This window comes from Balaenoptera acutorostrata, chromosome 2 (genome assembly GCF_949987535.1).
Source record: "Balaenoptera acutorostrata chromosome 2, mBalAcu1.1, whole genome shotgun sequence".
Classification (NCBI taxonomy): Eukaryota; Metazoa; Chordata; class Mammalia; order Artiodactyla; family Balaenopteridae; genus Balaenoptera; species Balaenoptera acutorostrata.
The window spans coordinates 12,563,633-12,587,735 of record NC_080065.1 but is presented as its reverse complement, the minus strand read 5'-3'; the positions used below and the strand labels follow the sequence as shown (position 1 = coordinate 12,587,735).

At 39.8% G+C, this 24,103-nt stretch overlaps 1 protein-coding gene across 4 annotated transcripts in view; it reads left to right on the top strand.

The window, feature by feature from the left end:
• CTNND2 (catenin delta 2) overlaps positions 1-24,103 on the top strand; it is a 953,172-nt gene that overhangs the window by 741,386 nt on the left and 187,683 nt on the right. The window lies entirely within an intron of this gene.

The window sequence follows — 24,103 nt, the reverse complement described above, 5'->3', positions numbered from 1 at the left end:
AAATTTTATTGTCATGTATAAACTTCACATTGAGCACAACTAGGTGTTTATGACTTGAACCTAATGAAAATGGGATCGAAAAGAAATGACCGTGTGATTCCAGGATAAGAACTTTCCTATAGGCAAGCACTAAGTCTGACTAAATAAGCCACACAATCAGTGAAAGGAAAGGGATACCTTGCTACAGTTTGCAGATGAACCTCCAAACATCGGGGTCTTATTAAAAGTCTTTTTACCCCAGGGAGTCCCCTTGCCATCTCTAGGTAGCTTTGCTACAGCTTCCATTAGGGCCGAGATGTAATGAAACAGTATCTGAGTTGCGGTCGAAACAGCTATATCTATGCAAATTAGTTTTAAAAAATCATTAGGCCACAAATTGTCTGACAAATGAAATTTTCAAGGACCCTAGCCTACAGCCACTCTTGGCATCGTGTCTTCCAACTGTCCCCAATTTCTTCTGCTGTATCTGTTTTATACAAACACTGTTGAATCCTTGGCAGAGATCACCAGTAGTAACAGCTGAAGGCAGTAAGTTGAGGGAATCACCCGCAGTAAGTGTTCTGAGAGCTTTGGGAGATGTGGAAGAATAAAGTTACCCAGACACGGGTGGGGGAGAGAGAGGCTGACGTTAAGGTAAATCTACTTAAAATGCCAACTGTCTCCCATTCATCCCTCTTCTCCAAAAAACAAAAGGCGCTGCCATACACACACCTACCTAGGCATACACACACTCATGCAAGCGTGTCTGTGCCATGCAGGCGTGCTTACACAGACACACACGCTGACACACACATGTGCGAGGAGCCCCGGGTTTGTCAAACATTTAGGTCCCTTGCACAGCCCTATCCTTACTCTGCCAGGCTCAGTTCTGCCTTAGAAGCACTGCTGTCCCCAGCTCCCTTTGGGTAACTGTTTTATGCACTGGACTTAGCAGGGACCTTATAATTCTCCAACAGAGCTTTGCAGTTTCCTCCCCGCGGCTCACCGCAGCTTCCCTGGGCGTGGCATGCACTGCTCTCCTGTTGGCATGGGCTCGGCTGCTGCCCCCTAGGAGAAGTACCCCCAGAGGTGTCTGTCCTGAGCCCCCAGGAGGCTGTAGCTAAGAGGTAGTATGTGACCCAGAGAGGAGGAATGACCGGCTGCCCTTTGCATTATAATTTGTTCTGGAATCCCCACAGAGTTTCTTATGGCCCAGGCATTACACAAATACCTTTTTTCCATCTTTACCTCTGTGCCTTTCTGCTTGCTGGGGGGATCCAAGTAAAGGCTTCCCCTCTGGTCCCTGAGTCCACGTTCCCCATCACGGCGTCCTGCTCGTGGTATCTGGTGGCTGGTTCTCACTCAAGTCAGTTCTCTCCTAGGAGGCTTTCCCGCCCCACTGGTCAGTTACGGCCTAGCCTGACCGACCTCCCCAGATACATCTAGGTCCCCACGGTGCACAGGGCTTGAGTTTTTCCCCAGAATGTCCTGAGCCCCTATTCTAACAGATTCTGCCAGCTCCATGTCTCCAGGCTGCCAGGAGTGCCCAGTCCTGTCTGAACTCAGCAGTGGACACAAGTACCAGCTTAGCTTTGTGTCAGCATCCCTGCCACCCATGAATCCTTTACGCAGTAGTCAGCTCGCATCGTAACAAGTGTGCATATTTCAGCTGGGTTCTCCGAGGAACCAGCTTGCATCTCCATGTTTGCTGTGGAGTAGCAGGACCAGGGGGGTCTTGACCAGCTGAGCCCGTGGGCAAAGATGGAGAAGGGGCAGGTGTTACCTGCCTTGGGGGTCAGGGACCTCAATAGATCAGCCCGCCTCCTGGCAGGTGCCGTGATGCAGAGATGCTACAACATGAGAGGCATATGAGCATCATTTATGATTCAGTGTCTAAAATTTTAAGGTGAGTTCTCAACCAATCGCAATTATCTTTTTTTCTCTTAATGCTTTAAATATTAACCGGGAATTCTACCTTCGAAATAAGTGTGTTACAGTTTAAGCCCACATTATCCTACTTTCTTTGCTAGTTACAGAATGAGCACCCTAGGCTCAGCCTTCCTTCCATGAAGATCAGTGTTGTAAGTTATTTCCTCAAAGAGCAGAGTCCTTAGTTCATTGTTCTCAGCAAGTGAAAAGTGTGTCATTGTCATTATCGCCACGTTGGGATGAGAAGGGAACATTGAAAGGCTAACATCGTATGTCCCAAACCAAAAGTTCTTTCTTATTTAAATAGAATCAATTCTTAGAATACCAATACATGCTTTCTCCAAGCCAATTACATGTATTTATAAAATTAGATATTATCCAGGCTTACCTATTCTGAGAATAATTTAAACCTTTAATTGGAGGGTATAAATAAGATGAAATGTCCTCAGACCTCAAACTTACTAACTTTTAGGAGTGAAGGTCAGAATATGATTTCATAAAACCGCATCTCTAACAAAACATCCCTTTGTGAAAAGAATTGTAGGTATTATAGAGTGTCAGTGTGATGTATCTGTAAATATACATATATATATATATATATATATATATATATATATATACATACATGTATTTAAAGTCATAGTCCATATTTTAAACTATAGCCTTGCTTTAGAAAATACAGTAGTGTTCTGCTTTTATCTTTAAAATGAATGTCCATGTGATTTATCTTGAAATGTTTCCATTGAGGAAAATGTGCCCATCTGAAATGGAGAAAACTTAATCAAGCTATGAAAAATTGCTTATTACAGAACATACCAACCAACTCCATAATTAATAAATAATTGTAAAATGTTCGAGTTATCTCTGTGGGGTAATTTTAAATAAGAATTTTTGAGCTGTGAAATATAGTAGTTATGTAGTCTCAAAAAGAACACTAAAACAGGTCTTTTTTTTTAAGACATATCTTTCTAACAGCTAAATTTAAATAGAGGATTCATGATATATTTGTCTTCCTTGTACACTAACTTGATAACAATCATTATATTCTTTTCTAGGTTGAAATGATTAAAAGTTGTGACTCCTCTGAGTCTAATTAATTTTAATGATGAAAATTTATACACTATAAATTTCTAATTTTACATACACTTTTAAAAGTTGTAAAATTCTACAAGGCTCCATCGACTCCTCTCATCTCAGATATACCAGGCTTCCTCATTTGCCCTTCCTTTCATTTTGTGGGTACCATCTTCCATCGTGAGCCATTATTAGTCATACTTTCCCCAGCCAGTGCTGATAGGATAGATTTCCCATTTACGTTGCATAGCAGATATTTGATATCATCTTCTATTGTGAACATTAACCCATAAGCTCCTTAAGGGCAGGGACAGTGTCATAGTCATCTGTGTATCCACAGTGCTCAACCCAGCACACAGTTAGAGCTCAAGAAACCCCTCCTGGATTAATTTGGAAGCTCTGTTCCAGCTTTTCCTTATTAAGCTGCACATCTGCTCTCAAACATATTCCTCAGCTAATAACCACTGTTCTCCTTTTAGCTGCTAAGAGAGAGGATTAGAGCAGTGCTGGACTTAGTCCGGTTCAGTGACTGCTCGTCTGTCTCTGATTTCAGAGTCGGAGTTTGCTAGGTGAAACTATGTTAACCCTTCTGTAGAGAATAGCAGAACTCTATTGCAAGGGTCAGAATGGGCAAAGAGGTCTCATTACCACCTCAAACAGTATAAACTCAGCTTGAATTCTAGGCCAACTTTTTGTCTTTTTCAACTCTTCCTTTTCTATTTCATTACTTTCAATGCCATCACCATCACCACCTCCACCACCATCACCCCTCCACCACCATCACCATCACCACCTCCATCACCATCACCCCTCCACACCATCACCATCACCACCTCCATCACCATCACCCCTCTACCACCATCACCATCACCACCTCCATCACCATCACCACCTCCACCACCATCACTATTACCACCACCATCACTATTACTACCATCATCACACCATCACCACCATCACCTCCTCTACCACCATCACCATCGCTACCTCCATCGCCATCACCCCTCCACCGCCATCACCCCTCCACCGCCATCACCATCACCACCTCCATCACCATCACCATCACCATCACCATCACCACCATTATCACACCATCACCATCACCTCCTCTACCACCACCTCCATCACCATCACCACCTCCATCACCACCTCTGCCACCACCACCATCACCACCTTCACCACCATGATTATCAGCACCTCTACCACCATCACCATCACCACCCCCACCTCCATCACCATCTCCATTTCCACCACCATCACCATCACCACCACTACCACAGTCTTCACCACCACCTTACCAGTAGCTACCTGGAATCAATGTGTTACCTTATATACCTTTATCTGATATAAACAACTTAACATAGTTTTTAGATAAATTGATGCATGTTTTCCTGTAATAAAATCAAGGATACCTTCCATTGAATGACATGTTTTATTATCACAAAGCATAATTCACTTGGAAAAATAATTGACAATGCTATCTAAATATTGCCATAAGGAGCAACTCAATATCAAAGATCACAAAACTTGTTTTTGCAAGATATTTTTCAGAATGCAAATGGATGATACAACCATTTCTAATAGCTAATTCCATGTAGTTTAATGATATTGTGGATCTAATTACTCTGAGCAAGATCCAAAGAAATGATGACCCTCAATATCTTCTCAGAAATATTTTTTTCAGTCTCTAGGAGATGATAGTTAAAAGTTGTTCTTAATCATTTGCAGTGCATATATGTTTTACGTATATTTTGATTATTTTTCTCTTAAAATCTTTGGAGTCTAAGTAGTGCCTTTGATCCTTGAGTAGACAAGGATTTGTTTGCTGTTTTTATTTTTTAATAACAATGTGAATCTTGACTCACAGATAGTTTGTTAGATATCACATATTGTAGATATAGAGTTGGCAGGAAACTGAAAATCCAATGCCTTGAATTTTGTAATTGAACATCAGTTTTCCTATCTCGACACCTAGAAACAAAAACACAAGGATTTTCCTTGAGTCTAAGGCACAGAATATCTACAACCCACTGTTCTTAGAACTCTAAGCTCTTCTTTACTCCGTGCTGAAAATCTAAGTGCTTGGGAATTTGTTGAGGTTAGCTAAGAGATATAATACTCACCCAACTTTACAGGCGTTATAAACTCCATCTGTCTATAACATTCAGTCACAGGATTGTGTACCTGCACCTCATTAGCTCAGACCCCAGAAGAGAGCTTGTCTTTTAACGTTACCATCCTTAACTCTTGTTAAGAGTTTATATAAGAAACTAGTATGGAAAACATATCAGCAAATCCTACCACCTGTCTCTTATGTCATTTGCTCTCTTATTCTGTCATTTTTCCTTACATCTGTTGGTGATGGGGCCAAGCAGATGGTTGTTGAGTAGGGCAGTGACATGAATCCCTGCTGCTGGGTAGGAACACTAATCTGACAGCAGTGACATGATGGATTGGAATAAATAGCCTGGTTTGGGATAAACAGAGGTGGTGAGAACAGTCAGATTATCATGGTATTTCAAGTTAGAAATGATGTGGGATTTTAAGCTAGAAATAATGAACCAGAATTGTGACAATAGAGTCCAATTAGGATGATACTGGATCCTGAGTTCCCATTATTGCAAGCTGGGGTAAGGAAACTGGGCTTCGCAGAGTAGCATGGTGTGGAGAGAGGGGTAGAAATTACCAAATAGATAAGAGCTCATTCCATGGATTGAGTTTGTCCTGCTCTTCAAGCATACCAATGCTACCATCTTCAACCTACAAACACGATACAACGGATATACTTACTAACGTGGATGACTAGAGCTTTATGGCCTTAGACTCTGGCAACAGAGGAAAGAGTTTGCCGTTGAAGCAGTGTGTAAATGTTAACATCCATTGTCAACTGTACATGTCCGCTGGCTGCAGGTTCTCAAAGTCTTTTTACACATTCTGTTTATAATTGCGTAAACTTGCTCCTAGCAGGACACAGGTAGACAAGTCACGTCAGGGGGAAACAGCAAAGACAAATGTCAATTGGATTTTAAAAAGAAGTATTAGTCATAGAAAACAAATGAATTAAAAGGTGCCATTAAAAGTGAAGTGTAGGCATCAGTAGACTAAGGGTCACAAAAAGATGAAGATTAGAAAGAAAAAGAATAAATCATGGTTGTGGGCATCAGTACTACTTCTGATACCTTTTAAATTCTTCGGGATCTTTACAGCTTTGCAACTTTTAGTAGCTTTATTTATGTGTTTGTTCCCATGCATGACCCAATTGGGAAGTACAATAACAAAAAATATGAACTGGCATTTCAAAAAAACAACATGCAAGTAGCTCGTATGCTCATAAGAAGAGGTTTAATTAAAAGGAATGCCAATGGGAAGGAGACACTGTGTTTGGTATTGGATCTCCAAAGGTGAAAATGATTGCTGGCATGCAGCGTTGGCTAGGGCTTGCAAAACGGGCACTACTGGTGAAAGTGTCATGACTACTATCTTTCTGGAGAGCATTTTGGCAATATGCCTCAATATTTAAAATGTAAAGACTCTTTATCCAGCAATTCAAGTTTTAGGAATTTATATTGAGGAGCTACTAAGAAAAATCTTCAGAGCAGATGAGTTAATATATAGCATGTATTTAAAATATTCTCTGGCACACAGTAGGAGCCAATGTCAGGCAAAAGAAAAAAAAAATCAGAAATGATCTAAATGTCCATCAGTGCCCAATTGGATGAAAGCAGTCCATCAAATAGAACATTACCAGGCGTTAAAAATTAACATGGGTCTAGATATTTGTTGATATCAAAATATATCCATGGCATATGTTGAGTGCAAAAAACATATTAAACAGCACTTGTCCTGTGGTTCTGTTTCTGTAAAGTGACACACGTGTGTGCATGATAAGCACAGAGAAATGTACAGAAAAGTGTTCCCTCAAATCTGAATATCTCTCGGTAGACTTTTTTTTTTTCTCTTTATCCTTCATCCTTTTTTAATAGACCGTTTTTAAGGTTACCTTGTGTTAATTTTATAATCAGAAAAAATAGCTATTGTTTTCTTAGAAAACTTTAAAATATGTAGCAAAACATGCACTTTGGGAAACTTAAAATCTGATAAAAATTAACTATACTGTAAAAGAGAATTCATTTTATAGTCTATATATCCATACAGAGAAATTGCTAATGTCAAAAAAATAGATGCATTCTAAAATTTGGTTTGAAATAGACAAAGCCTAGAAACTCCAAAGTTTTGGCATGATGACTCAGGAAAAGTTGCCTTCAATTCTCAGGAAACAGTGTAGTTTTTACACTAACCTAAGGGTTAGTCAACAGATAAATCCGCTACATTTGTTCAGCATATTCAACAGTATCTCTAAAAGTCATTTTATCAATTTTGTAATTTTACCTGAAGGAATAATACTGAATGTCACATAGCATTTAAATAAGCAAGATTGTCACTTTTCCTAAATTGTTTTCTGAAAATCCTATTACATTTTACATTCCAATCATAACAGAGGCTTTGCCATTATGCATGCTTTGCTACACTCTGGTTCTGTTGCTACAGCTTTGATTCGGGAAACACCTAAAATAAGTGATTTTATCCCCTCATGTCATTTGTTCTACCTAAAGTCACTGAATACATGCTGTAATGATCATCTGGATAACGCGTTTTCATTTGTCCTCAGTCAACCCACTGATGGACCTAAAACAGATGCTTTTAAATGAGAACTGCGGCTGTTTTTCATGAACGCGCGGAACAAAAGAACTTGAACTTTCAGATTACCTGTGATTAAAACAAAACACAACAAAACAAAAACAGTAACTAACAGAGGAAGGTGTCAGCTCAGACTCTTGGGAGCAGTGTTTCCCAAGGTTAACCATTTGTGCAGCTAAATTTTTTCTAGTGCTTTTCTTCTTCGTGCCAAAATGCCTTCACCACCAGACTCTAAATGTAGGCGTGCTTAGGACCAGCCCTGGACTTTCGGTTCTTGGTTTGAACGCTATTTCTGTGACGTCATCTAGTCCCACAGTTTCAGATCCCATCTAAATGTCTCTCTCGGGTGCTGCGCTCCAGACTCCTGCATCCAGCTGCCTCTTGACATCTCCACTGGGTGTCTAATTGGCATCTCAATGATAACACACCCAAGGCTGCGATCTGCACTTGCCCTCCAGACCTCTTGTCCAGCAGTCCTCCTCACCTCTGTTGCACAAGGCCGGAATGTCTCTATTTCCTCAACCCCTCCACCCAATCCATCTGCCAGGTCTAGCTTGACCGCCTCCATCTCTGCCGACCTGATCATGTCTCCCGTGGAAATCCGAAGTAGGCTTCTCACTGGTCTGCTCACTCCTTATCTCATTTCAGCCCATTCTCTGCTGAAAACCTCCAGAACGGTGTCTTTAAAAACCAACTGCCTTTTAGCGGTGATGGAAATGTTTTGGAATGGATAGACGTGATGGTTGCACATCATGGTGAATGCCCTAAATGCCACTGATTGTATACTTTTAAAATGGTTAATTGTATGTTATATGAATTTCATCTTAATAATTTAAAGAAAATGTTTGAAGTTACCCTTGTAGCTGGGCAACCAATTGGGAATTTATGTTGCACTTCGTGTTTTCATGCTGCAGATGCACCAGGAAAGAATGAAACCTTGTGAAACAAAGGTCCCATCATGACAGTTACCTGCTAAGTGATGTCCCTCTGCACTTACTGATTCAAACAGAAACTTCTGATCGTGGCCTCCAAGGCCCTTTTTAAGATGTGCCCCCCTGCTCCCCTGCCCTCGTCAGGGTGCCAGCAGGACACGGAAGGCACATTCAGCTAGGATGCTGGAGGGACTTATATGAAGGGACTCTTTTCCAAGGTGTGGGCAGCACGAAGGGACCGAGCCAGAGGTGGTCAGGCAGCTAGTGGCTATTATCAGAGGAAGCAGCAGGAGGAAACAGTGTTTCCAGAGCCCAGGAGATCGGGAGCCTTGGACTGGGGGTGCTCTAGTGACTAAGGGTCTCAGCTCTGCAGGTATAACCGAGGAGGGGGGAGCACGGGGAGGAGAAACACCCCAGCCCTCTCACCTCGTGCCTCCTGACCGCTCACAGATTCCTCCATTGGCTGAACCCAACTGCATGTTTGAGGGCGTGGGTGCCTGGGGGGGGGGGTCAGGACAAGGGCACAGGTGATTTTTTTTAAAGAGCAGTGTGAATCCTGACTACAGACAGTATTAGACATCATAGTGCTGGACTTCCCTGGTGGTGCAGTGGTTAAGAATCCACCTGCCAATGCAGGGGGACACGGGTTCGAGCCCTGGTCCGGGAAGAGCCCACATGCTGCAGAGCAACTAAGCCCGTGCACCACAACTACTGAGACCACGTGCCACAACTACTGAAACCCACGCGCCTAGAGCCCGTGCTCCACAACAAGAGAAGCCACCGCAATGAGAAGCCCATGCACTGCAATGAAGAGTAGCCCCCGCTCGCCGCAACTAGAGAAAGCCCACGCGCAGCAAGGAAGACCCAATGCAGCCAAAAAAAAAACTAAAATAAAAGACATCATAGTGCTGTAGACACGGATTTGGTAGGAAAGTGAACATCAAATGCCTTGACTTTATCATTGAACATCAGTTTCCCTATCTGGACATGTAAAAGACAAAAGCACAGGGATTTTCCTGGGATCCTAAACACAGAACACCTACACCCCACTCTCTTCTCATAGTCTTGACGTCAACTATATCGTCCTTTCTGGAAATCACTTAGTGCAGCAGAAGCAGATAGAGTGCCCGTTGCGCCCCCCCAAACGCTGTCTAACCACACAGACCTTCCTTCTGTCTCCTAAAGAGGATGTTCTCTCTGTCTGATGTGACTTTTACAAGACCTTTGGACGTGCTACGCTCAGTAGCTCCACCAAATCTCCTTGACACTTGAGACCTCTGCTGCCGCATTTTCATTGCTGTCTCCCCAGCTCAGCTCCAATAAAATTGCTGAATTTTGTGAAATTGAATTCTTAGGTGGCTTGCTCGCTCAAAGGCTTGAAGCAGTTCTTCCAGACAAAGAATATTCTATTGACTGGATGGACAAATAATCCAATGAATGAACAAATGAAGGATTGAATGATGCTGTTGGGTCATGATGATGTTCAAGCACCAAGACCTCAAAGTATGAGGCTCATTAATCCCTTTCCTTTAGTCATAACTGGTAGTTCTTCTGTGTTCTTCAGAGAGAAGTCATCATGGAAGAAACTGACCGTAACTCAGTTAAATTCACCAAGGCTAAGGTACAATAAATTCCAGTAATTCTTCACTCTGGCTACTTTAAAAAATATGCTGGTGTCAGGGCCCACCCGAGACCACTCATATCAGAATTTCCAGAGGTGGAGACTGTGCATCGGTATTATTCTTAATTTCCCCATGGTGGATAGCATGACAACTGCTGTTCTAATGTAAGACTATGATTGTCTAAATGATAAGTATCCATTTGATTGTTGAGAAATGTACTTTTTTACTCAGTGACATTTTAGTGGGTATCTTACCATACAATTAGGTCCATGGGCATTGACTGTCATCTGTTACCCATTCACACCTGCAAGCATTTGCTTCCTCTTTCTGGACACCTGGAGGCCTTGCTCAGATTCCCTGGATAATTCTTCTCATCCCTCAAGGGCTCATTATAGACACCCCCCCCCCAATATAGCCTCTCTGATCCCCTCCCTTGGTGATCTTTTGTAACCTGAATTTTCCTGGTATATCATCTCTGGCAGTTAATGGGTTTTATTTTATACAACTCTATAGTGTAAATTTCATTTTTCATCAGGCAAGTGTACATTTTATCTTCCCAAGTAGACTCTGTTTAATTTACTATATACTACCCAGAGTTCCTAGCAATACCTTGTTTTTAGGCACTCAGAATGTCTGCTGAAAAATTAAAACCGTAGAAATGACACAAAGAAATGCACATTTTCCCAAATCTCTGATTTGGGTAATAGATTTTCTTGAGGAATATAAGAGAGAAGAAAATATGTTTGAAGGAAAATAGGCAATAATGAATGTTCGAACTTGGAGTTATGCAAATGAAACTCAGAAATATAAATTTGAGAATGATCATCAGAGATTATAGTTGCGTCTTAATGTTCTAATTCACTGTCATCATATTTTCCGTGAAAAATAAGCTCTGAATGGAGTCTCTCTAAGAGGCAAGATAATTTGGAGTGTGAGAGCCTGTATTTATAGCCCAGCTCTGTCTCTCTTGTTTGTTACCTGTCCTTGGGAGATTGTGTAACCTCTTAAATCTTTAGTTATGAATCTGTAAAATGAAATCAATAGCACTACCTCCCTCCCAGGCTTGGGTTAAGGATTTAATAAAACAGTGCATGGGACCTGATATTGGCCCTATAAATGAGGGCTTATGATTACCATTAGTATTATTATGATGGAGCACCAGTGTCAGACAATTTTGATGTAACTGAAAGTAAGACCTAGTTTTAAAATGAATATGGTGGACAGAGGAAGGATTGAGTTTTTTAAACTACCCTTCATCTCAGTCTGATTTTTCGTTCAGTATTTTCCATGGACGATTGTAGCTATGTATGTATAATATTTTTAGTAGAGGTCAGCAGAATTAAATGTTTGCAAGAAAAATTATTTGTAAAAGTTGTTTCAAAACTGAATGTTCTTCATTCTATGAACTTAAATGACTTCCTGAAATTTCTCAAGTTACATGACCTGAGGCTAAAAAGAAACTGGCAAGAGATGAAAAGGAGAACATTCTCTCCCATTCATGTATTCTGCTTCAAAGGACCGCGTGCCCCATCACCTCTCTCCAATTTCAAGTAGCAGATTTATATGTCTGACATTTGTCTGATTGTTCTTACATATCATGGTCAGACTCTTATCTGACCTTCACTTTCACCTACAAGTGCAATGCCAATGGATGAGGGACTCACTTTCTCTGTGTCTGTTTCCTCATCTGTAAAATGGAGTTGGTTGAAGTTTACCTGAGTTAATACATACTAGGTGATTAGCAAAGACCCGAGTGTATAACAAGAACTCAGAAATGTTAGGTATTTTTGACTATTATTATTCTTGCTTTTTTCAGTGTGATCTTATTTTGGATGCCTGACTCAGGCACGCTCTGTGAAAATTTGAGATCCTTGTACATCATCATATCCCAGTAACTTCATTCGTTAACTTGTTCATTCATTCAATTACTCATCCATTCAGGAATGCACCTATTGCGAGCTTACTAAAAACTAAATTCTCTTCAATCCTGATTATGTGAGAGCTGAATTAAAACTTCAGTCTCTGATTCCCAGCTGTTTTTACTCTACCCATCTGTGTCTTCATCAAGACTGCTTTTTTTTGAGAGCCATAGGAACTAAGGGTGTGCTTTTTAAAAGAAATTTTCATTGAAGTATAGTTGCTGTACAGTATTATATAAGTTACATGTATACAATACAGTGCTACACAATTTTTAAAGGTTATACTCCATTTCTAGTTTTTAGAAAATATTGGCTGTATTCCCTGTGTTGTACAGTATATCCTTGTAGCTTATTTTATACCTAATAGTTTGTACCAGAAATTATGGTGGTTTACTTCCCACATTTTTTCCCAATCATTATATAATGAGAATGTTTGCCTTTTTTCTCTCTCTCCCTGCGTGCACACACACAAACACACACACACACACACACAGTCTGTCAGTTTCTCTCTCCCTCTCTCTCTCTTCTCTCAGTCATTTACGAAAGGCCCAAACATAAGCTACTTTATTTAATACATATAATTTGAGGGCACAAAACCGCCGAGAAACACAATCAAAGTAATAAGAAATTATTTTTATTAGCATGTATAAGAATATGATAATTGTCAGAAAAAGGACATCATCTTTAACTGCCGTCACTTTTAGAAAAAGAGGCCCAGGGCCAGTTTCCAGAGATTATAAAATTTAGCCTGGGTGCTTTGGTGACATTTTTCCAAGGTTCTGACATATCCAAGCTCATTGGGGAAGGCTATAGTTTCAAGCAAGCCCACTTTTATATTCCCAATTTGATCACTTGGGAATTGAGAAATAGAGAATTCTATGGTTCATTTACAAAATGCTGTGATCAGACGTGAACCCATGACTGTCACAGATGGTTACTATCAGACATTGACATCTGTAGGGGAGGAGATTTTTTTTCCTGTGCCCATCTTAGGTTGTCCAGCTGAGGTCCTGTAGTTTAGACAGGAAAAGACCGATTAACAAGAGAAAATCAGAAGTTTATTAACATGTGCATGGCACTTACCTACGGGAGCATCCAGTGATGAATAACCCAAAGAGGTGGGTAGACCTTGGGCTTATATACCAGCTTAGGCTAAACAAAGGAAAAGGAGTGTGCACTTCTAGGAGGGGGAGATAAGTTACGGGAAGATGACTCGGAAAAGTATGGTAAACAAGGATTGTATGTTTAGGTTTGTTATGCAAATTTAAGTCAGTGCCTTCTCCATCAATGAGTTGTTAAGAATATTCCTCTTCCTGGTATAAGAGAGGTAGACTTCTTGACGAATGGAAATTTCCTTTATGAAAGGAGAACTTGCGCTGATTTGAGAGCTTTTCCTGCCTCTGTTGGTGCTCATTGGCCTTTAGCTCAAAATTATACGTATGCCACAGAGGCATATTTCAGGGCGGCACATTCTGGTACCCTTCACATCCAAGCTATTTTCAACTACAATTTAATTTTTTTTTTAAATTACCCTGGGAAGAGCTTCCCCATTCTTAGACAGGTGCTACGTTGCCTTGTCCCAACTGGAGACAAGACTCAATTCCCGTGAGTGCAATCTGGCCCGTTATTCCTTTGTTGTAAACACTTAATAGAAGAATTCTAAAGATACTAGAATCTGCAGACTCCAACATAGACACACCTGAGTCTTGATTCTTTCTTCAAAAAAAGTTAGTCATCATCTTTTGTCTGTAAAATTACTTTGTTTTAAATGAAATTAATTTAGGCTCTGAAACAGCAGTAAAGATCAGTTTCTCAGCTACTCATCAAAAATTTAAGTGAACGTGGGCCGTTTTTGCTCGTGCTCATCTGTACCAGCTTGATTTAAACTTTTCATATAAGCTGGTGGTGCTAAAATTTAAATATGAGAGTGTTGCTGGGATCAGTTTGGGCTTTGGAACAAGCCAACACCTCAACGTTGATGGCTGTATCTTGTAACACAGTTGATTTAGAACTTCAGGAATTAAAATGTCTCAGGGGGGCCCAGGTGGATTTAATCGGCTTAAACCAGAATTTGCCTGGTGTGTCATAGCGAAGATCTGAATTGCTTTCTAGTGTAAAGAATAGCCCATTCTTCATCCATCCTGAAGTTAACCACATTCTGTACATATTTTGAAAATAAGCAAGGATAAATCTGTTTGATCTCCCAGTGTTTCTGCATATGTGATTATTTTTAAAAGAATTCTGTATTTGGACCGGAAGCCGTAGGTGGCAACAGTAGGGTGACAGTGTATAGTTATTGACCGTGACAACCCACTTCCACTGCCTGCTCACCACAGACATTTCCCAGCCCCTGCAGCCCTCTGATCTCAACTTCCAATGATTCAGTGAGTCTGATTCTAAGAGGGTTAACCTTCACCTAAGCCCCAAGGTCACTGCAGTTTCCTCCCCGGGAATATTAAAGAGGAGAACTCAGAGGTCACTTTTCTGGTCAGCCAACTCCTGGGACCCCTAAAAGAAAATTTGAGGAGTTTTGGCCTAAGGAACTGCCCATTTTTTAATTTTTTAAAATTATTTTTCGATGGTCTCAGGTTTATTATCAATTGGTGGGATCATTTATTGTCAATGAATGAATTGGTCTTGAGAGAAGGTTTATAAAGGAAGACAAAAGTTCAAATAGAACTTATTTCCCCACACATATCCTGAAAATACTTATATTCCATTGATAAAATCCATTAAGGCTCTGTCACTCTATCCATCATCCTACTCTAATTTTCTGAAACATTAATATATAAAATTATTTTTAAAATTTCCTAAGAATGAAAAAAATAGATATGTCTATGTATAACTGAATCACTTTGCTGTACATTGAAAACTAACACAACATTGTAAATCAACTATACTCCAATATAAAATAAAATGTTTTAAAATAAAGAAAAAATAAAATTTCCTATGATGAAGACACTAGGTATTAAAATAAAATTCTTTTTCTTTGTTTAATGTACTCATAACCATCTTTATTACGTGTATTTTTAAACACTTCCCTGCATGCATTACACACACATTTCTTACCACATCCATTACCTGAAATAACACACTTATCAAAGTGGTGTTTACATAACACACTTTAAAAAAATAATTTATATTTTTTTAATGAGATCTAATTGACATATAACATTGTGTAAGTTTAAGGTGTACAATGTGTTGATCTGATTCATCTTTATATTACAATATGATTACCATCTTTGTGTTAGCTAACACTTCTATCATGTCACATAATTATCATCTTTTTTGTGGTGAGAGCAATTAAGATCTAGTCTCTTAGCACCTTTGAAGTTCATAATACAGTAATGTTGACTGTGCTGTGCATTAGATCTCCAGGACTTATTTAACCATTAGTTGCAAGTTTGTACCTTAAACAATATCTCCCCAATTCTCTGACCCCAATCCCCTGGTAACCACCATTCCACTCTGTGTTTTTATGAGTTTGGCTATTTTAGATTCCACATGAGTGATATCATACAGTATTTGTCTTTCTCTGTCTGACTTATCTCACTTAGCATAATACCCTCAGGGTCCATCCGTGTTGTCCAAATGGCAGAATTGCCTTCTTTCTCATGACTGAATAATATTCCATTGTACCACATCTTCATTTTCAGTTCATCTGTTGAGGGACATTTAGGTTGTTACCATATTTTGGTTACTGTGAAGAATGCTGCACCAACATACATTCCTACCAACAGTGCACAAAGGTTTCCTTTTCTCCACATCCTCATCAGCACTTGTTATCTCTTGTCTTGATGATTAGGCATTCTAATGGGTATGAGGCAATATTTCATTGTGACTTGGATTTGCATTTCCCTGATGAGTAGTGATGCTAAGCATCTTGTTATGTACCTGTTGGCCAGTTGGGTATCTTCCTTAGAAAAATGTCTACTCAGTTCCTCTATTTTTTAATCAAATTGTTTATTCTTTTTTTTGTTATTGAGTTGTATGATTTTCTTATATATTTTAGAGGTGAACCCCTTTTCTGATCTATGGTTTGCAATTATCTTCTCCCATTTCATAGGTTGCCTTGTCATTTTGTTACTGTTTTTGTTGAACAGAAGCTTTTTAGTTTTGATGTAGTCCCACCTGATTATTGCTTTGAACTATCCATTATTATAGCAACATTTTGGTAAACTTTAGCATTGTCTCAAGATCAATGCTTTCATTTTTAAAAGCATTAAATGAGCGTGATTTATTAATCTTTTGAGGCTATCACATATACCGTCTGGAAGGATTCTCAAAACAATTCTCATTCAACAATTGCACCTTGAAGGTCATGATGTCTAAGGGACAAGGTGAGAGTATTTATGTGATGCACTCAAATACTCCTATTACAGTGTGCACACACACATAGACACATGCTTGTGTGTGCATGTGCACATATGTACACTCACGCATATACACACGTGCATACTCTTGCATGTTTGTATATTCATACACACATGTGCTCACACACAAATGCACACAGTACAAGTTCAGGGCCCCGGTTTTGATCAGCCACCCTCTACCCACCCATAAATCAAGGTGTAAATAGGTGGGGATGGAAAAGATAGTGATAGCCACCCCCCCCCCCCCCCCCCCCCCCGCCCAGTCCCTATATCCAGGCCTGACCTTGACTTTTTTGTAAGATAAACTCCTTGGCCTTCTTTTGTAAGATAAACTTCTCTCTTCTTTCCCTTTCCCAGGTGCACAAATTTTCACTCTCCGAATAAGATAAATGATAGATTAATTTAAAATAAATCTTGATATATACATTAAGTTTATTTTAATTAGTTGATTAATCAAAAATAAAAATTCAAAGCATTCATTTAAAATGAATTCAACCCAACTTTTCTTTGGTTTGAGCCTCACCTATGTTCAGGGATTGTGTTTTAGGTTTAAAAATTAAAAGCAAATGAGGAGGTCATAGGAAAGTCTTACATAGCCAAAAGGCAATGTTTGATTTTATCATGATTTAAGACTTGCAATTATTAAAATCCTTTTTTGTGGTCAATCTGAATTCCTTTTTTTAAATATAGTCTTTATCTCTTTTAGGAAGAAAAGCCCCACAATTACCCTCTATTAAAACAGAGTAAAGGATCCAATGAAAGTAATTAAGATTTTATTAAAGAAATTTTAATAAACCAGTTACTGCTCGTGCATATGGATGATCTCAAGGAAGAAGCCGTCCTGTGCCTGAAATAAAAATAAACTATATTTGAAATATATCTAGCATACATAACTAGTTATTTAAATGTCTTCTCAACGAAACCTACTGTCAGAATTATGTTTGGAGCAGCAGTAATTTTATACTGATAAAGGAAAGTTATTGAATACATATAATTAGAGGAAAGATGCTATAAAACAATTTTATTACAGATTAAAATCTGGAAGAAATTAGCATATTTTCATCAGGTAAATTAACATTTGCTAGTGACCATCATCCATAATACTAAAACATATTTATGTTACTTTCAGGTAAGAATAAATGAGCTGGCTTGTTACGGATGCTGAGTACCACTGTGAATTCAGTTTATTCCACAGTTTTTCCACAAATTGAAATTTTAGTATTACCTTGGCTAATGTAGAATTATCAGGGAATTAATATAAGAAAATTGCCCAAATGATGCACTAGAAATAAGCCTTCTAATGCTAAACTGATCAATGTTTTTTAGTGATAAAAATTTTTCTCTACTCGCTAAAAGTAGAATTTCTATAAAGTCAAGGGTTATACTTCCATGTAAATAACATTTTTGTGTTCTCATTGGGATTTGTTACTTTTTAACATTACATCTCGCATCTGCTATTTTATTCTTTCAAATCATTACTTCATTTTGCTAACAGTAGAATACTTTAAAAATGTTCACTGCTTGGAGCACGCATCATCCTATAAAGGTCATATCAGCCAATTATTAATTCCTGTAATCATTTAACACCGATTAGGTGAGCACCTAGTGTGTGTCAGAGCATATTCTGTGTGCTGTACGTGTTCTGTATGCTCTGAACACTCAGGGTCCTTGCCTTCTTGTCTTGGCTGGGACCTTGTGGGGAAGAGCAGTGAGCGAATGATAGAAAAGCAAGTAATGAAAAAGCATGGGAACGGGGGGCTGGGGGAAGGAGAGAAATAGGTGAGGGAGAGGGTGAAAGATACGAACTTTCAGTTACAAAATAAATGAGCCGCAGGTATGAAACGTACAGTGTCGAGAATGTAGTCAATAATTACGTAATATTTTTGTATGGTGATAGACGACAACTAGGCTTATGGTGATCATTTCAAAATGTATGGAAATATCAAATCACTATGTTGTATAACAAGAACTAACATAGTGTTGTAGGTCAATGATATTTCAAAAACAAACTCATAGAAGAAGATCAGATTTGTGGTTACCAGCGGCAGAGGATGGGAGAAGGGGGAATTGGATGAAGGCAGTCAAAAGATACAAACTTCCAGTTATAAGTACTAGGGTTATAACATACAACATGATAAATGTAGTTAACACTACTGTACGTTATATGTGGAAGTTGTTAAGAGGCTAAATCCTAAGAGTTCTCATTACAATAAAATATTTTTTTTCTATTTTGTTAATGTTGTGTCTTTACGAGATGTTGGATGTTCACTAAACCTATCGTGGTCCTCATTTCATGGTGTGTAGAAGTCGGATCATTATGCTGGACACCTTAAATTCACACAGTGCTGCCTGTCGAGAACATCTGCATAAAACTGGGGGGAAAAAGAAAAAGCATGGGAAATATGAGATGGTGATATGATCTCTGCTGAAAATTAAAATAGGAGATCAGAGAGCAAGAGTCTGGGAAGGTAGTTGAGACGGATCCAAAAAAGCTTCTCCGAGTTTAGCACATTTAAGGTATATGTGAACAGAAAGAAGGATCAATCAGCCTTGGAGAGTGTTCCAGACTGAGAGAGCAGCAAGTCCGAGAAATGTGAGTTACCAACGAGCTTGTTGTCCAGGGAGAAGAAATAAGGCGACAATGACAAGAGCGTAATGAGTTGCAGCGATGGCAGAGCCATGAGGGCAGGGACTTTTTGTTTTGTTCACTAATGTTCCCACTGTATCCAACAGAGCTTGGTCCTCAATATGAGCAGACTGGGTAAATGAATGAACCGAAGGATCTGATTCAAAATGAATTTAGAGAATGAGGGAAAAGGGCCTGATCATGAAACTACAGTCAGAAGTTTAATTTTATTTTTAGCATGACAGAATATTTTAAGGGATGTGTGGTAGACTGAACAATGGCCCCCCGAAGATGTCCACAGTCCTAAATCTCAGAGCCTGTGAATGTTATCTTCCGTGGTAAAAGGGACTGTGCAGATGGGATTAAGTTAAGGATCTTGAAATGCAGGAGGTTATCCTGGATTATCTAGCCAGGCTCAATGTAATCACAGGTGTCCTTGTAACAGGAAGGGAGGAGGGTCAGTCAGAGAAGAGGGTTTGATCATGGATGCTGAGGTTGGAGTGATGCAGGCTTCCAGCCATGGAGCGGGGGCAGCCTTTAGATGCTTAAAAAGACAAGGAAATTCTCCCCTGGAGCCTCCAGAAGGAGCCCTGCCTGCTGGTCCATTATAGACTTAAGACCTCCAGAACTGTAAGATAACAAATGTGCCTTATTTTAAGCACTACACTTGCAGTAACTTGTTACGGCAGCAGTAGGAAACTAATACAAGCTTATTCCAAATTAAAGAAAGTGTTTGGCCATCTCGTAGTCACAAACATGAAGAGGGATACCTTTTTAAAAGTTAAACATCATTTGTCACCTAAATTAAAATGCATTTTAAATTTAGTTACAAGGTTGAGCTGGATTCCCTTCCTGTATCTCCTGTACTCTCCCAGTAGACTTTAGGAGGGGATGGAGGGCTTGTAGGGAAGGAGAAAAGCAGTGAATCTAAGTCAGAATGAGAGGTGTAACTAGGAAAAAGTGCTGTCAAGGAAAAAGAGTCCAGCAGACAGAGGGAAAGGAGAGGGAAGGGAAAGGAAGGGACGTTAATTACCATTGCTGCATAACAAATTATCCCCCCCCCCTCCATTTAACAATTTAAAACAACAGGCGTTTATCCCATACAGTGTCTGAGCGAACCCAGGAGTGGCAGGGCCCCACGCGGGGGCGGCTGTATCCTCCGAAGGCTTGACTCGGGCCGGAGGGTCCACTTCCAAGACGGCTCCCCGCTGGCTGCTGGCGGAGGCCTGCGCTCCTCTCCCCACAGGCCGCTTCTCGTACCGCTTGAGGGTCCTCACAGGGTGCAGCAGGCGCCCCTGCAACAGGCAACCCCACACACAGCTGGGCGGGAGCCGCCGCGCCTCTTCTCTGACCTCGTCTCAGAAGTCGCTCTGTTCCCCCCTCCGCATTCTGCTGGCCAGAAGCGAGGCACAAAGTGCAGCCCTCGCTCGGGCGGAAGGATCGGGCTCCTGCATCTGAAGGGAACGTCAGAAAACCGCCCCAGAGGAAGGAGAGGGAGGAGTGAAGAGAAATTTGAGCAAAACACCTATTTCTCCTCTGTTCACAGAGAATGCCTAGATATGGCCGTTTTTCTCCACTAATCTCTCTCTCTTCGTCGGGGACTAATGGATGTGTGTGTGTGTGTGTGTCAGTGTATGTGTGTGAGTTTGTATATGTATGAATGTGTGTATGTGTAAATATGTTGTGTGAGTGTGTGTGTATGTATGTGTGAGTATATGTGTGTGAGTGTGTGAATGTGTGTGTGTAGATGTGTGTGGGGTGTGTGTATGTGTGAATGTGTGTGCGTAGATGTGAGTGTGTGTGTGCGTAGATTGTGTATGTGTGCGTAGATGTGTGTGTGGATGTGAGTGTGTGTGCACAGATGTGTGTGTGTGAATTGTGTGTGTGTAGATATGAGTGTGGGGTGTGTGTGTGTGTGAGTGTGTGTGTAGATGTGAGTGTGGGGTGTGTGTGGATGTGTGTGTGAGTGTGTGAATGTGTGTGTGCGTAGATGTGAGTGTGTGTGTGTGTGTGTGTCTGGCAAGGCAGGTGTAGGCTTCCTAGCTGTTTCCCACTTTTGACTCCTGCCAGACATACCCACCCTTATCTCAGCGTCCGCAGAGACTGCTGATTCTACACTCAAGCTTGTCTCTGTGTCCAGATAATCTAACCAAAACTCCAGGTTTGGAGGGCACCCTGCAACTAACTGATCTGCTGAACTCCCCCAAAAGAAATCCTGCCACGTTGCATCCACTTGACCCAGTCAGTCCTCATCCAAGCAGACGTGGTAAAGCTGCCCCTGACCAGAGATCCGCTGCGGTTCTTGTAAGTCCAGGAAGCACACGTGGGCTGCAGATAGAAACTGGGATAGGAAGTTCAGAGATTTGGGTCAAGCACTGTGGTAAGTTCACTGGAATGTGAAACACAGATGGAGCTGTCTGGAAAGGCAGAGGGAATGTGAATAGGAAACTTCTCTCCATGCCTGATTCGGAATTAGGTTACACTGATTAATGAATTAATGAGAAAGGTAATGAAGAGAACAGCCCGATAAAGAGTTACCTGAAATGCCATCTTCTTTCCCATCCTTTTCACTTCTCGTCAGATATTAGATTAGGCCTTTACGTTTTCTTGATTTTCCCCCTTCCTTTCCTACCTCTTTTCTGTTTGTTAGGAAACAGTAAAAATTGCTTTATTATCATAGAATGCCTTTAGATTCTTTTAAATTCATTGCATGGAAAAATGCAAAAGTCTTTTACTATTTAGTCTTTAGAGGAAATGTATTTTATAGCAAAATATGCCACCCATATTTTAAAACATTTACAAGCCTCAATTTTCATGTATTGGCATTTTCAAATCAGGATTTAGGAATAAAAAAAATCGTTTTGTGTCTGCATAGGTGTGTTGTGTACTTAGAAAAACAGAATAACCTATAATGGAAAAGAATCAGAAAAAATACATATATATAAGTGAATCACTTTGATGTACACCTGAAACTAATGCAAATATTGTAAGTCAGCTATACCTTAGTTAAAAAAAGAAAAACAGACACAAACCCTTTAATGTGATATTTTTAAAAGTTATCCTCATATATGGTGTAAATAGTAATTTCATTTAAATGTGCTTTTTTTTCTAACAAAGCTTTTTTTTTTTTGGCTGCCTTGGGTCTTTGTTGTTGCACGCCGGCGGCCAGCAGTGGCTACTCTTTGTTGCGATTCACGGGCTTCTCATCATGGTGGTTCCTCTTGTTGCGGAGCAAGGGCTCTAGGCACACGGGCTTCAGTAGTTATGGTGCACAGACTCAGTAGTTGTGGCTTGTGGGCTCTAGAGCATGGGCTCAGTAGTTGTGGTGCACGGGCTTAGTTGCTCCACGGCATGTGAGATCTTCCCAGACCAGGGCTCGAATCTGTGTCCCCTGCATTGGGGGACACACTTAACCACTGCGCCACCAGAAGAGTCCTAAATGTGCTTTTTTTAAACTGAAAACTGATTATTTTACTAGGAAAAAGAATACTGTTGTGAGACTCCAAGTGAATGAAAGTATTCATTTTGACTATTTTGATTTCCCAAAATTCAGTAAAACGTTTCCTAATGGGATGAATAAAAAAAAAAGCTTCATATATTATTTACTTCAAAATAAATGCATATGATAATACTCCTAGCATTTCACATCTGTCCAAGTCAGAATATATTTTGAGCAACTTCTGTGTACCAATAAGCATTTTTTTATACAGTCAATTTAGGGTACTAATGGCAATGTAAACATGCACACAGAAATGTATAGAAAATGATCCACATACTAACACAGAGGTGCACAAGATTTTTCTGTAAAAGGCCAGACAGTAAATTGTTTAGGCTTGTGAGCCATACTGTCTCTGTCACAAAATCTCAGCTTTTCCCTTGTAGGACAGAAACAGCCATAGATAATATGTAAATGAACAGGCAGGGTCATGTTCCAATAAAACTTTATTTACAAAAACAGGCAGACAGGATTCGCCCTCAGTCCAACCCCCTGTACCGAAGGACTGATTCATACATTCTCAGCACCAAAACCATTTTGTTTCCTTTGCATTTACCTAAATAAAATTCCCAGCAAATGTTCTTTTGAAAGACCAGTGGAAAAGTTTGTCTCTAAAGTCACATATTTTTATAGAGCTGATTTAAAACTGTTATTTTAGTTATTAACAAGCAAATATCATTAACTTTCAGGTTAGTATTATTAATGCCTTTGGATAGTTCAACATATGCAACGCAAGAAACTAATAAAACAAATTTCAGAAATAAGTGAGTTCTGTTTATTCATAACATGATAAATGAAACACAACCTCATTTTAAAATCTATTGAAAGCTTATTAAACAAGTAAAGTGGAAGTTGTGTTTCTAAAGACGACTATGATATTTTATTCTCAGTATCTGCAGTGATGGTGTCTATTTAGGTTAGTCTTGAGGGAAATGCAGTCTTTCTTTCATACGAAAAGAGAATATTATTCTTTGTTGTAGTTTTTTTTTTACCTTTAGGTGTACAGTTTTGAACAACAAAAAGTAATTATTTTAAAAGCATCTTCAAATGATATTATAACATATTTGTAATTCTTAAGGCCTTTTCTAAAGTTAATCCCACTTTAAAGTCTCTTTGCCTATTGTTGACACACCCTCCCCTTTCTCCTGCTCTCTTTGTTAACAATTTGTAGGTCCTCCGTGAGCATTGTTTTCAGAGAAGAGCTTTCAGAAGGTCACAGGTGACAGTAAATTTACATTTTGTGTTGAGCTTGTTATCATCAGACCTGATACTAGATTCTCGTAAGGTCCTGCACAATGATGGCTCGTTCTATACGGAAACTAAGTGAATCAAACAGACCACAGGTGCATATTGAGGTCCTGGATAAAACAAAGATGTCTCACTAGTCTATTTCAGATGCCTTACTAGTCCATTTCAGATAACTTTCACAGCTCTTTGGTCTTGGTTAGAATTTGG